The 14,471-nt window shown below is 49.1% G+C and overlaps 1 protein-coding gene across 3 annotated transcripts in view; it reads right to left on the bottom strand.

The window, feature by feature from the left end:
- Window positions 1-10,866, bottom strand: part of ZFHX3 (zinc finger homeobox 3) — a 170,244-nt gene extending 159,378 nt beyond the window's left edge. Inside the window, exons 1-2 of one of the 3 annotated variants that reach the window (XM_062007148.1) lie at window positions 10,543-10,866; window positions 2,723-2,901 (exon numbers count right to left, since the gene is read on the bottom strand). The gene's annotated coding sequence lies outside the window, so the exon portion shown is untranslated. Of the gene's footprint in view, window positions 1-2,722; window positions 2,902-3,445; window positions 3,513-6,060; window positions 6,114-10,542 lie in introns of those variants that run through there. The other 2 variants (XM_062007149.1, XM_062007150.1) reach the window with 2 other exon arrangements.
- Window positions 10,867-14,471: the final 3,605 nt, after the last annotated feature.

The following is a 14,471-nucleotide window of genomic DNA, read 5'->3' as shown; positions in this document are numbered from 1 at the left end:
ATGCATTTATTTAGGGGTTTGGGAAGGGGGGAAAGGGCAGGCAATCAGCAGCGACTGCTTGCAAAGGGCTCTCTAAGCTGCAGAGCGATCTGATACCATTTAAAGACGCCCAGCAAGAGGCATGGAAAGGGATATTCCAGCAGCAGCACGTTCATTGTTGGGATGCAGAAATGCAGCAGGGCTCAGAAAGAGAGGGCTGGAGAGACACGGTGCCGAGCAGTCCTCGGCAGATAACGTGGATTTCTTCTGGAGGCACGTACGTGTTGTTTAATGGGCAGGGGGCTGCTGCCTGGATTGCCGAGAGACACGCGTGGGTATGCTCGAGGGGGTGCATGCCTTTTCCAGAAGAAACACATTCTGTAGGATCTGGGAGAGGTTTGAGCTAGGGGGGAAGGGGGAGAATATTCACAGGAATGTTTGTTCTTTTGTTTTCAATGTATTTCTGGGGTTTTTACCCAATTATTAAAATAAGTCTGTCCAAAATGGATTACGAAGCGGATGGACCTACTCTGGCCACGGGGCGTGATGGGACGGCGGTGGGCGACTCCAGCAGCCTCCAGACCTCTGGCTACCTTGCTGTGGTCAGGCTGAGTAAATACCCCTTAAGTCAAGTAGCAGATTTTTAATATGAATCTGTGGTTTTTTTTCAGGCCTTAGCACGGGATGAGTAGATGTGTTTGTGACGGAAATAAACACGTGGAATACATCTATATGTTTCTTTGCTTTTTTTCTTAGAGAAATGAAGAAAAAAAGTCTTGGCATTTAATTAGGACTCACTAACCTGATAAATATTGAACATCATTTCTTTGTGAGCTGTTCTGTGTGCTCAGAGCACTCTATGGATGTATTCCACAATTGCACTTGTTTAATGCCTGTATCACCTCATGCCTGTTGTATTTATGTTGTCATCAATGTCAGATTTTAATTAAACAATTAAATCACTGTCACAGTAATTTCCCTAGAAAACTATTTTAAATGAAAAAATCCCACAATAAATGTTTGGGAAGCATCTTAAAAGGGAGAAAGAGGGATATAAGTTACAAAATAAAATCCTGGCTCCTACAAAATTAGAGAGAATAAAACAAATGTTCTCAGCACCAAGAAGGATTGTGGTTGACAGGGTCGTTTCCACAAAAGTCAGAACGTATCAATGCATTGACTAAAACAACCTGGCTCATCCTGGGGTGAGCCTGGGGTGTCGGGGGGGACCCTGGCCTGGGGCTGAGCAGCCCTGCAGTCATCCCCTGCTCTGGGCCAGCAACAACTGACAGGATTGCAAACCTTTCATCTGTCACTGCAAGCCAGGTACCAAATGCTCCTCGGGAGAGTCCACCTGACACCTTCCCCTCCTCGTTAGCTTAGAATTAAGACAAAGATTTGCAGGAAAGCATACATCAAGCTACTCACTAAATTGCACACCAAGATGAGCTCTACTTGCTATATAGTAGCCACACACCGGCAACCTAAGCTGTGAGCAGTGAGAAATCTGATCTGACAGAGCACCTTTGCTACAGTTAATCAAATAGTTCATCTTTACCTCTTTACAAATGTGTGCCCTTATTCCTCTAAAATCTGTACTTCTTTGCGTGGAAAAACCCACAAACACGAGATGCAAAATTCATCAGACAAGGTATCTGAAAGAATCATGCTCTCAAACAAACGTTCACAATATTACCTGTATTTAACATGAGCACATCTGACATTTGCAGCGCAGCCTCCGACGCCAGGCGTGCTCATTGCACCTCGGCTCCCGGGCTGTGGCTGCAGCGCGCTGTACCCTGCAGCCACCCCCGACCCCAGCGCAGACACTTTGCCTTGTGCCCTGGGAGGGCTGGGGCCCCCTGCTCACGCTGTGCCTAGCTGGGGTGGGGCTGGGGGGTCAGCTCCCACCCTGGCCAGGAATCCTGGGCCATATTTCTTTTAGGTGCGTGCTGCATTTTTATTGGAATGCAGCTTTGCAGATTGGGTTATGCCTGAGATGCGTGTGGTTTCTATCAGCCCTGAAGCGTTTTACAGCTGGAGATGATTTGGGGGGGCACATCTAGCTTGTCCATTTGCAGCCTGGTCTGATGTTTGCCTGCTGCTGTCTCTAATTTTTTTCTGTGTTGCCTCCATCAAAAGGTGAGATTAGCACTGAAGGGGGGGGGGGGGGAACAACAGAAATGATGACAACAGACCCATCATCCCTCCTTCCTCCTCATTTTTGTTTGCTTCTCACAAAAGCAATTCACCAGCAGATCCCCTTTCCTCCTGTGGCTGAGGAGCCATAGAGAAGGGTAGTGGTGCCTGGTGCCTGCTGCTGCTGCCCCAGCACCCAGGCCCTGAGCCCCAGCCAGCTGGCTCCACTGCTGAGCCTGGGGGACCAAATCCTTTACCTAAATTCAGGCAGTGAACACCAGTCTACCTAAGCACTCACTTCAGCAGACCAGAGCCGTGGCAGAGCCACCGACAGCCACATCAGCCACGGCCAGGACAGTGCAGACCCTCCCTCAGACCCATCCGGGGCCGTCCTCGCTTTGCCAAGTGAGGCATCGCCACCAAAAGCACCTTTTGCCAAGCACATGCAGACAGAAATACATATTTTTATGCTCAGTAAAGGAAATGGGAAAACTGATGAGGTTGCACAGAACCCTCCTCCAGGCAGGAGAGGCTGTGCTGGAGGAAAGTATTGCTCATAATGACACTTAAGCCCAGACACTTGAATGCTAAAGGTTAAACTTACATTCTTCAAGAAAGGGCTCCTTGCCAGCTTGAACTGTGTTGTGTGTTCACTATTGCCTCCTCCTCCTCTTCATCCACTCTCAATCCACTTTTGGTATTTGTTGAAATAACTGAGGTTGTGGGGTGGGTTTTTTCCCTTCCCCTAATGCATGTTCTCTGTGCCAGTCCTCGGCCTTATGTCTGTCACAGGGTTAAAAAAAAAGAATCAGTCTAATGCCAGTACAGAAATGAAGACTTTTGTTCTTAACTGCAAACTACTACAGCCTCAGTACAGAAAACTCCAGCCTAAGCACATTTTCTGTCCTCCAGTGACACCAGCCCATACAACACCACCCTCTAATTCCCATCCTTAGCTGAATAACCAGAACCTATATTGTGACAGTAGGGCTAAAAAGTTACTATGATATTAAAACCCAATTTGCAAGGCTGATATAAATACAGTAAACAACCGGGTGGAGAAATAACTTCTGGAGGGCTGAAGCTTAATCTGAGGGCAATGCTTCCCAACGTTCAAACCAAGCAAGGAGAAACAAGAAAACGCCCACCCAGGAGCAGCCCTTTGAGATGAATTTCAGCATAATACGAAGAAACAGACACACTGTTTGGATGCTGCATTTAGAGCTTAATGATCAAAGAGCACCTTCTCCATATACTTTCGTGCTTCTCCCCAGAGATACTTCCTATTAAAAAAAAACAATGGAAATAACATTGCGGCTGTGTGCACCTTCTGAAGCTGCCCCTTTCACACAGCACCTCACAGGCTTTCCACCAGGAACCAGGCTTAGGTGAAAGCAAGAAACAATGATCCCTAAGTCTCAGCAGCAGCAGGTAGAGAAGATCCAGACTGGAAGGCTGGATCAAATGCTCTGAGGAGGAGCATAGAAAAGAGACAGAATGTCAAATGCAATTGTTATTTGGGTTCAGGGCTGATAAAAGGTCAATGATGTTCATTTTTCCTACTTCCTGCAGCAAGGGAATGGGGGTTTGCAGTGCTCCGCATCCCTTTAAACAACAGCTCGCTGCAGTGTATTTCTTGGCACAGCCCTAATTGTATCTTCTGGTCCCAGTGGAAGTTCACACTTTTTAATATCTCTTATTGCTTCTGCAACTGCTGCCACTAGTCAGCAATCACAAACAGGAAGCCGTGACTCAGCAGAGCCATAACCCACCGGCTGGCAGTGGCCGGAGGAGAGGCAAGATCCTGCAGAACAGCCCAGGGCCTGGGTGGGCGGCCCAGGCACTGCTGCTGGACTGGCGTGAGCTCTGACCCCGGAGGCTCCTAACGCAGCACCTCAGCTTGCACCAGAACCCAGGAGGGTAAGGGCCCTGGTGTCACTCTGGGCCTGAGCGGTGCAGGAGAGGTTTCCCGAAGTTGGTCCCCGAAGCATGGGGCTGTGACGGCAGGGCGAGAGGACGGGAACACTGGAACCCACCCCAGGGTCGGGCTGCCTGTCTGTGTCTCAAAAAGCAGGATTTTCCCTGTCAGAGGCACAGCAGAGGGAGCAGGCGGTGACCCCGGGACCGGGAGATGCCAGCAGCACCCCGCTGTCACACCAGCGGCGCCTGGGGCTCGGCCGCACCGCGTCTCACGTAGCACGGGCAGCGGATGAGTTATTCCGAGCCTGGTTTCGTCTGTTTTCTAACTGTATTTAGCAGCGAGTTTACTCCAGACTGAGCCTGCGTGAGTAAGTGTGTATGTAAGGGTTGAGGATTGGCTGCAGCAGGCAGAGGGTTTGCTGAAAGGCTTGTTAAGGAAGCACTACTGACCATGCAATCCAATTACATAATGCTTCAAAAAATAACCGTGCTGGGAGCCGTGTCTGGGCAGAGCGGTTCGGCAACAGAAAGAGGTATCAAATGTCTGTCTTCCAACCCAAAGGCTGACAGTGTATTTGTGCCACAATCTGACACTGCACCTCGGCCGTAAACTGCTCTAAAGAGGAAACTTGCTTCCAGAAGAAATGTCTGCTGTTCCCTTTCAAGGCAGTGCTGCACCCTGCAGACTGAGTCCTTGTAAAATTACCACTAATCTCTGCACTCAGGATGCCTTACATTTTATGGGTACTCACTAGGACGGCAGCTTTGTGTTCTGGGGGCAAAGGAAAGTGCTGAGCAGGGAGAAGCAGGCACCTGGCCATCAGCATGGGCTCGAAGGACGGGTGTTTTCCCCAGCCTTCTCTCCTTGCAGCTTCTCTCTGCCACTCCAGACAGGACAAACGTACAGATGATGCACAGTATCACACTGTTGTGCCTGGAAAGTGCTTGAAAAGAGTACCCTGTCCTGCCTGGAAAAGATACGGCCCCTGTGCCACAGGAGCTTGTGTATTTCTCCTGCTGGGATGAGGGAGGGGACCGGAGGCCACACTCCAGCTGCAGCAGTGAGTTCCATTCCTGAGCAGTGTCTCCGCTCACACCCTGTGTTTGGGACGACTGGGGATTTAGAAAACCCTGTCTCCAAACACTGCAGGTAGTTTTTATCGTAGTTACTAATTTAACTGCTAGGCTGCTCTGAAAGGCGTCACAGAAAAGGCACGTTTCTGGTGAATGAGGAACAAGCAAACTAAGAATATTCTTGGCACGCTGTGGAGCTTTCTGTACCTGAACTCGTGTTGTTCATCTGCTGGGAACACTTCACTCGAAGTAAGCCAGCTTCTCCGCTTGCAGCTAACGCCTGGATTTTAACCCGTTCCCGGCCCTAGGTGCAGCATTGCTCCCGGGCTGACCGGGGCAGATCCCTGGCCCCACCTGGGCTCTCCCCACCAAGCCGGGGCATGGAGCAGCTCTGCCGCGACCGCCGCCTGGGAAATCAACAAACTCTACCTCCTCTGATCCGCCAACACCGCCTTCCCGAGCGGGCACCGCGCTTTAACGCGGGGAGACAAGGGCGCCCCGCGGCAGGCGGGGGCGGCCGCGGGGAGGAAAGGGTGAAGGCTGAGCCCGGCCGCTCGCTCCCTCCGCCGCCTTCCTCCCGTCTATTTCTGGAGTGTTTACCTGGCAGGCGCACATGACCGCTCCAGCGGGAAACGCTGACATCACCCGCCGCCGTGCGCCCGCCCCGCGCTCGGCCCCTGCGCCCGCGGCCGCCGCCCCGCAGACGCGTCTCGCCCGGCGCCGCGCTGCGGGACGGGCCCGCGCTCAGCCCCGCGCTGCCGACGGCGGGAGAAGCGCTGCCGTGCTGGCGGCAGCGTTCCGCCCGTCAGCCGCGACGGGCTTCGACGCGCGGTTGCTCTTCCCTCGCCGCCAAAGCAGCTCCCGGCGCCCTTTCCAGCCACGACCCAAACCCCGCGCCCGCGGCACCGCACGGCCCCCGCCACCAGGCCCGTCCGGCTCCCCACCCACCTCGTGGCCACGTCGCGTCTGTGTGCCGGAGAGCGGAGCCAGGCCAGCCGCGCCGCCGGTCCCTCGCCTCCTCCCGGGCGCCGTGGCGTGGGGAGCCCGGCGGGCGGCATGGGCGGCCGCGGCGGGCCCGGGAGGGCGCGGGCCGGGCAGGTGCCGGCCCCTCCGCGGCCCTTTATCCCGGGCGGCCCGCGGCGGAGCTCCGGGCTCGAGCTGCTCTGTGGAAGCCTTCTCGGTGCATTTGGGCAGGGAGCCAAAGTATGCAGTTTGAAGGAAATGTTTAATAAAGACACAGGAGCCTCAAACTGTTTGTTTTTCCTCGCAGAAAGGTGGAGAGACGATGTCCCTGGAAACCAGCTGCGGGGCGGTGCAGGCCCGGGGCCGAGGCGGCTGCAGGGCTCAGCGCGGCCTCTCGCCTCTCCCTCCCCTGACAGCTCCGGCCCGCGGGGTCATAAACCGTGGGGGGAAAAGGCAGCCTATTAGTGACTCTATTAAGTCTCCATTAGTTAGGTGTGAACTCATTACCCTAATATACTTGGAGGTAAGATTCCACTCGCAGGACATTAGCACGGTAATAAGCACGTTTACCACTGGAGCTGGACTGGACCAGGCAGAGGAGCCCCTCAATGCCTGGAGCAGCAGCTGAGAGGCCAAGAGGCCTTTCTCGCCCACGCTGGCTGTGGGGCACGCTTTCTCGCCGCGCTCCCCGTGCCTGCAGCTCCCCGGCCCCGCAGCAGTGGCCCCAGCTGCCCTGCGACCAGACCCGCAGCACCCCTCTCCAGACTCTCTCTTGCTGTAGGAGTGACAGGGGAGCTACTGAAAAACACTCTGCTCGCCTGTTCATCCAATCAGTGGCTGTCCACAGGGAGGAACGGGCTGCACGTGGCCACACGTGTGCGGGGTGGGTGAAACGGGTGACTCTGGGGATCTGGGGTTGGAGGGCACACGGCAGAAGATGTCAGGATCTTGGGGTGTGTAACCCAAAAGAGAAGGATGAGCCTGGCTGCTCGCCGCTGTGCTGCCTGTGCCCAACTTGCTGTTCTTGACATGTTTGCACTTTGCAATGGCAACTGTTCTGTTGTCTGCAAAGCTGTGCATGCGGCGAGGAAGTCACAGTGAACTAAATGATGAGCTTAAAGGAAATCCATTAATTAATAATAGATAGGATGAAGAAGCTAGGCTTCTACTGGGTTTGCCAAGTTAGCACAATAAAAATACCATATGTAGAAATCCATGTATTTCTGTATGCCTTTTCAGTCAGCTTTAACAGCCCAGCAGGAGCTGCCTGAGCAAAGGCTGCAGCCCTGTGCCTGAAGAAGCTCCAGCACGCTGGAGCCCTGCGGTCTCCAGGGCTCCTGGGTGCCCTGTTTGTCCTAGCATCTGGATTAAAGTACTGGTCAACTGTATTTTAAATGTAAAAGATTTTGTGGTTGAGAGAAGGAAGTTGCAACCAAAATAAAGAGGAAGCAGAAGCACAGAATGTTGCCCTTTCAGAGACAGCAAAAAGGAACCTGAAGCATATGGCCACTAAATGAAGCCCTCCCTCGCCCCCTGCCCAAGCCTCTCTCAGACAAGTACTGTTTGCCTTGCAGAAGGCAATACTCTGCACCATCACCTCTCCATCCTTACTCATACTTGGAGGCTGCACAAAAGCACAGTTCCTGCAGGACTCACAAAATTTTGAAGCCCGTTTGTTCCTCGGGAGGGTAAATAGCACACGATCCCTGGAGCTCCCACCCGAGAGCACACAAGTATGACTTTTGAAATGATTTTAGGAGGAACCATGGTCTCGTTTCTGAGATCCTTGGCCAAAATGAGTATGAAATTAATGGTATTAAGTGCCTAAAAATACTCTTGAGGATCTGTGACTTGGAACAAGGGCCTGGCTTCTATTCCTAGCTCTGCCACAGACTCGCTGTCTGCACTGAAGGACCAGCCAGAGCAGTCCACAGGATATGCCAGAAGTGCCCAAAACCAAAGGCATATGGGAGTGGACTTATAAACTCGCTCCTCCGTTTTTTGTCCGGTTTTCCCGGCCTGTAGAATGGGAATAATCCGAATTAGAGCAGAACATGTAGGGTGTGCTGGTGGTGCCGGTTCTCCTGATGCCTCCCCAGAGGCGCAGACGCCCTGTGTGAAGTACCACGAAAGCCGGTCCATTTCCTGTGCACCACTAAGCACACTCACTCGCCCTTTTCTTCCTATTTCCAGGGAATTAACTAACAATTCAAAACATCAGTGGGTCCAAACAATTATGATTAAAAAAGACAAATTAACTGCTAGAAAAGTGCTTTCTCCCTCCCAGCAAATGCAGCACCTTCTGGTCAGCGGCTGCTTTTCTAATGTAAGGATGCTAAAGTCAAATATCCTGCAGAACTCATCACTAAATGTGTATCTTCTGTTCACACTGAACAGGAGAGGAAGGCATCCTTAAAACGCAAAGCCTGCTTTTGGTCCTGGGAAATCCTGCAATAGTCACCTTTTCATACATTATGTTTTATCTGGGAAAATGATTTTGTCATTTAAAGTTGTTTTCATGGGTCTTTCTCACCCTGTTTTACTGTTATCCTATTAACTAAGGTACCTGTTTCTACATGAAATGAAATAGAACAATGGATGAAAAAATGTAGAGTTTCTGAGATTTGAACAACTTGCAGCTGTAGGATGCACAAGGATAAAGTAAGAGCCCCGCAGCACAACTTGAGCCGAACGTGGTGGCTTTTCTACTTAGGAAAAAGAGACATCCCAAAGCTAATTTGACAGGATCTCAAATCCCTGTAATTCCCAGTGTGTCTCAGCCATGAAGGAACTTTTGGCATAGTAACTTAAACTGTTAAACAGAAGATTCAAAATAGTGACAAATGGAGGAGTTTATGCCCCAGAGTTGCTCTTCAGACAGCCTGGGGCAATGAGACGGGACAAACCCCTGCAGAACGAGCTCTGTAGAGATCCCAGACCCTGCCAGGTTTTTTCATTAGCAATGATACTTCAAGAAAAACAAAAAGACATGCAGTGAAAAACCTCTGCTCCCTCCACAAAAGGGAGAGAAAGATATTGACATTTCCACGTGTGACTCTGTCTTATGAAATCAAGTATTCAAATGACTTCATTTTACATAGTATTTTGAGAAATAATGCTAATTTGCAGAATTGGCATCTGGGGTACAAGTACACGTACCCTGGGAGAGCACTTACAGAGCCTTTGTGAGGCTAAGTAATAAACGCTTTGTCTTCACCACACTATTTATGGGTTGCTTGGGGGCATCCTGCTCTCTTTCTGCCCCTACCTGGGCATAAAATTATTGCAGAACTAGGTTTTAATAAGACCAACAGTAAATCTGAATGACCACACATGCACAGCTATTCCTGCTCCCCTGATCTCCAACATTAATTATAAAGTGGGACTGTTTACACAGTACATACCACTTTCCTGACTTCTTTCTTGTTTATGTCTAAACCTTTATAGACATAAAACTTTGGAATTTGCTTTTGGAATAAAACTGCAATTGAAGAGGCAACAACTGTGTTAGAAACCTTGGCTATCACTGCCCTGGTTCTGTGCCCACGGCAGGTTTGTGTCTGCCCTGGAACGCTCTCCTGTCCCAGCCTGTGGTTTCAGGTCAGCTCCACGCTGTCCCATCTGGATTGGTCCTCAGAAATTCCACCTCTACATGGCTCAGAGGAAATGCTCCAGTTTTCCCCCCTGAGCTCTCATCCTTCCTCTCTACTCTGCACCATGTCTCGGCCCCCTGCGAGTGTCCCCATGCCCTGGTCAGGGATCTGCCATGCCCCCTCTCGCCTCTGCTGCCGGGCTCTGCCTCGGCTCGTCACTCCTTCCATGGCACACTGCAACAGCAGCCTCTGTGCTCCTCTACATAAAACACTTGCCCATGCCCTCAGACACTCCTCCCTCACTCAGAACTTTCCTGAGGAAAGAGAAATTCCTCCTCTACAGTAAGTTATTACAAAACCAAGAGCCTTCCATCTGATGGCAGACACGTGTGCGGATACCAAAGCAACGTAACTCATGCTCCGCCAGCACTAAATTATCGCTGGTCGCACGGGCCTGACTACTTGTTTCGTCAGGCTGTCACACTATAAATTAGTATGTCGGCTGGTTGGGGCTGAGAACTCTTTTTTCTATTTGTTCAGTAAAAAAGATACTGTACACCCTGGGCACCATATAAAAATCATAAATACTGTAGTACACAGGCAAGGTATTATTCTTGTCTTTCCTTCTCTTTACTTTATCCCCTCCATCCTTTTGCCTTTCCTCTGATCAATTCATCTTCCATTTACTTTCTATTTCTGTCTGCAGGTTTTACTCTAATAAATATCGCTCCCATATTCCAACCATGCCACCTGCTCCAGAAATACAAGCACAGAGGCATTACTGATGTGAAGAAGAGGCAATCGGCAAAAACTCAAGGGGAGGAGAAGAAATAATTACTGTAAGTAAATTAAGGAAAAGGAATTGAGCCTCTACCTGGTGCTGTCGCTTAATGCTGACTTGGATGCCTTCTAATTCCTGCCAGACTCTTCCCTTACTCTTCACATCCAACACAGAAACACGGAGACTTGATTGGCAGAGGAATCAAGTGGGCTTCTTGACGTGGGCAGGTTGGGGTGGATTAGCAAGTGTTTGACCCAATCTTCCTTGTAGGTTAAAATGTCTTTTAAATCTGGTGGGCTGTGTCGGGACAGGAATGAATAAACTCTCTCTTCATTTTAGTGTCCAGCTAGTGGGAGCTTCACAGGATTTATGTTAAGTCTGTCCAAATTCCTTTCCTCCTTGGCAGGGTTATCCTACCTAGAAAAAGAAGAATTAAAAATAAGGCTGTATTTGGCTTCCTACAGTGTTGGTTCTTCCCCTGTGTTTGTACATTCCACTTTCCAGGGCACACTTCTGACTTGAGTTTTTAACACACAGCCCCCAAAAGCACCCTCATAATGAAGGTCAATAGATGCTTACTTAGTGCACCATATTTTTAAAGTATCAAGTAATCTTAACTGATTAAAACACCCAATAGAATTTACTCTTTGTTCTTTAAAGAAATGAATAAGCTGTGAAGTAAGATTTAAATATTTATTGAAAAACTAAATATTGCAGCTTTGTGCAGCTATTGGCAGGAGATGCAGCACCAACAAACCCACCACGAGCTGCTGCTTCCTGCAGCTCCGAGCCCAGGCCTGCAGGACACTGCCCTTCCAGCCCCGGTGTCGCGATGGCCACTGCAGCTCCACACCTCTCCCTGGGAAACCTCCTTCTCTGGCACATTCACTGCTCAGGTACACATTGGGCTCTCACCTTCCTTCCTTTTTCTCTCACGCTAAGGTCTGTCATGTACCCAGGACACAACTTGAATGAGAATTTCAAGCATCAGCCCCAGGCTTTGCAGGAGAACTGGCCCAAAGGACTCACAAGAGAACACAAGGGTGTCTTCTGGTTGTGGCTCTGGGGATGAGCTTGGCTCTCATCAAGGACACCACCAGAGCTGGGCAAGTGGATGAGCCTTTGGACTACCATGGATCTCAGAGGTGTGTCCCAGGCAGGCTGGGCAGCTGAGGGTAGGCTCTGTGGCAGTGGAAGGTCTCCTGCCTCTGGCATCTGATTTCCAGCCCTCCTGTTCCACGTGGCCCTGCATTAGTGGTGGGCAGTTCTAGCAGATGGCAAAGTTCGAGCTGGGCTAATTAAACATACTGAGCTAATAACCTTCCATTTTGGGAACTGGTATAATTCATAATTTAATGTATTGCTGCTGAGACATTAACCTTTCAACAACTGGCACGGTGCCCGCAGCAGCCTGAGTGCTGACCATCTTTCAGGAAAATGAGTATTATTGTTAAAACAGGTATAAATCATTCATGGCTTCAGCTTTTGTGTCAAACTGTACATGAAAATAAGTAGTAGGCTGGGTAATTTATTTACCTTTTGGTGGTTATTCTTATGATTTCATGATCATATTCTGTGATTCATAAACATTGGCCAAATGCCATTTTGTTCTCATTTTACCTTTTCAATATTGCAGTGGTTATTCTGATTTTCGTCTTTCACAAGTTCAAGACTGGTGCAGAATTGCCTGATCCAGGCACAAATATAATCTCATTTCAAGGAGGAAAAGCTTACTTTAACATAATTCCACACTATTCAACACCATTATTGAGACTGCCAACTTGTTACATGTTTGTATTTTGCTAAAAGAAGTGCTTCTTTAAAAACTGGTGTGCAAACACACAGATTCAGAAATAAAGCACATAGCAAATACAACCATATGAATAGCTTCTGGTTGAAAATGACTAGGGGTACTGGAAAGAGGATTTTTGGAAATACCTCAACAGTCCTGCAAAGCAATGAGTCTACCTCCAAACACCTGGAATGTCACTACAGACTCAGGAGACCCTTACATGGACTTTTGGGGTGCTGCTGGCCGATCACATAATTTTTTGTATCCCAAACTGCACTGAATTTTCTTTTCCAGTGAAAAGAGAATCAGAGCTGGTGGGTCACCAGACACCTGTACCACAAAGCTTGCCTATTGAGACACTAATGTTAAACACCTTTCACAAAGCTCCATCAGTTCCTACTCTTGCTAGTATGGTCAAGGAGTAGGAATTGCTGAGATAAACTTATTACAGATTCATTATCTGCACCCTGTACAGCAAAAGCATTTAGGCATTTTGGACTCACAGGCTCTCATCAGTTCTCAGGGTTCATCACACACTGGCACATAAGCAATCACACGCTAACAGAAAACACTACAAAGCTAAAACAAATTAAAAGCCAAAGCAAATGAGAGCAATGTCCTGAACTCTGTATTTCAGGTGCAGATTGACCACAAACTGGGATGAAAAAGAGTGCAAAGGAGATCAACTCATCTTTAGAGAGTGATGCACCTGAGGAGGCCCCAGATGCACTGCCTGTTGCAGACACCATCGCTGGACAGACCTGCTGGAAACAACTCCAGCTTAGTTTATGCAGCCAACTTCATCACAGCACCCAGACATGGCAGAGGGAAGATGGGACACAGCGCAACCGCTGAGTGCATACACAGATTACACACCCTTCCCTCCCCCACTACCTCTGGGAAAGTATAGTTTACCTCCTGAAGCAACCTGAAATCTAAAACTCACAACAGCATTCGCCTGCCCTCAGATATCAAATGTAGTACTGAATTCACAGAGAAAAAAACAACTTCCCTTCATTCTTCATAACCTCAACTGGATGAGTGAGTGTGCTGCACTTTTTGAGACTTCCTGAAAATACCCAGGCTGGGGAAAACCCTCTTCCAGGAGACGCTTCACCAGCCTTCTGGGTTTTTTTAGCTAGTTTTGTTAGTTGGTTCATTTTTCCCTAGCTAAAATTCATCTCATTTGCAGTGCCGTGTAGCCACCACCACCCCTGTAACAACCTGCATTCTGCCTGCCAGGAACATTCACACGGCAGGTTCAAGTCAGAGTCTTCTGACACAGTCAAACTGGAACTTCCTGCTGAAAGTGACAGCAAGTGACACCTCCTCACTGGCTAAAATGAAGAGAGCTCCCTCTCTGCCCTTGGACTCCTTTCATTGTTCATATTCCCCCCTTTTCCATGCCCACCCACTCACAGTCAGTGACCGCCTGTGCTTCTGCGGGTGCAGCAGGCAGCACCTGTGCTGCCAAATCCACAACACGAGTCCTGGGGCAAAGACCACAGGCCTTTTGAAAAGCCATGGCTGGGGAAGTTGCAACTTATTGTATTACTGTTCAGAAATTTCAGCTTGAGTGCAGCTACAGATAGAACCTTGATTGCATCAGCAGTGCATAAATTGATGTTTGCTGGAGTCTGCAGAGGCCCTGGAAGAGTAACTCTAAAGTGAGTGTGTTGTGCCTCTCAAGAGGCCAAGTCCCACAGTGGTCTCCAACTGTTAAAGCTGGCATTTTCCTGCCAGTCCTTGTTCAGAAGTAGCTAGGAGGAGGCTCACACATTGTAAACGGTTTAATAAAGATCCCTTCCTGTATTTTCTAATCAAATGGTTAACAAAGACGGCCAGCACTCAATCAGAAGAGGAAATTGTGTTTCTGTCTTTGGAGACACATTAAAGATGAGTCTGAAAAAAAGAGTCCTGAGTGGATGCTGAAGAACGAATCCAAAATGGCAAAACAGCCATTTTTGAAGAAGTTAACTACAGAATCAGCAAGAAGCTCTCTGTAAGCATGTCTGTCCACATTTAGTGCTCAAGATAATGCCAAGACCTAGACATTTAGGAGGCATAATAGAATAAGGGAGCATCATCAGCATGCTAAGTTTTAGGCTTCTCGGTATTTTACATGGACACTCACAGGACCACATGAACAGTTTTTTATTTAAAAAAAAGTCCTATAAGTCTGCAACCATTTTTGAAACACACCAAGTTCCACAGAACACGGCTATTGACA

Source organism: Colius striatus, chromosome 14 (assembly GCF_028858725.1).
Source record: "Colius striatus isolate bColStr4 chromosome 14, bColStr4.1.hap1, whole genome shotgun sequence".
Lineage (NCBI taxonomy): Eukaryota > Metazoa > Chordata > Aves > Coliiformes > Coliidae > Colius > Colius striatus.
The sequence above is the reverse complement of the archived record's forward strand: the minus strand, read 5'-3'. Positions and strand labels throughout refer to the sequence as shown.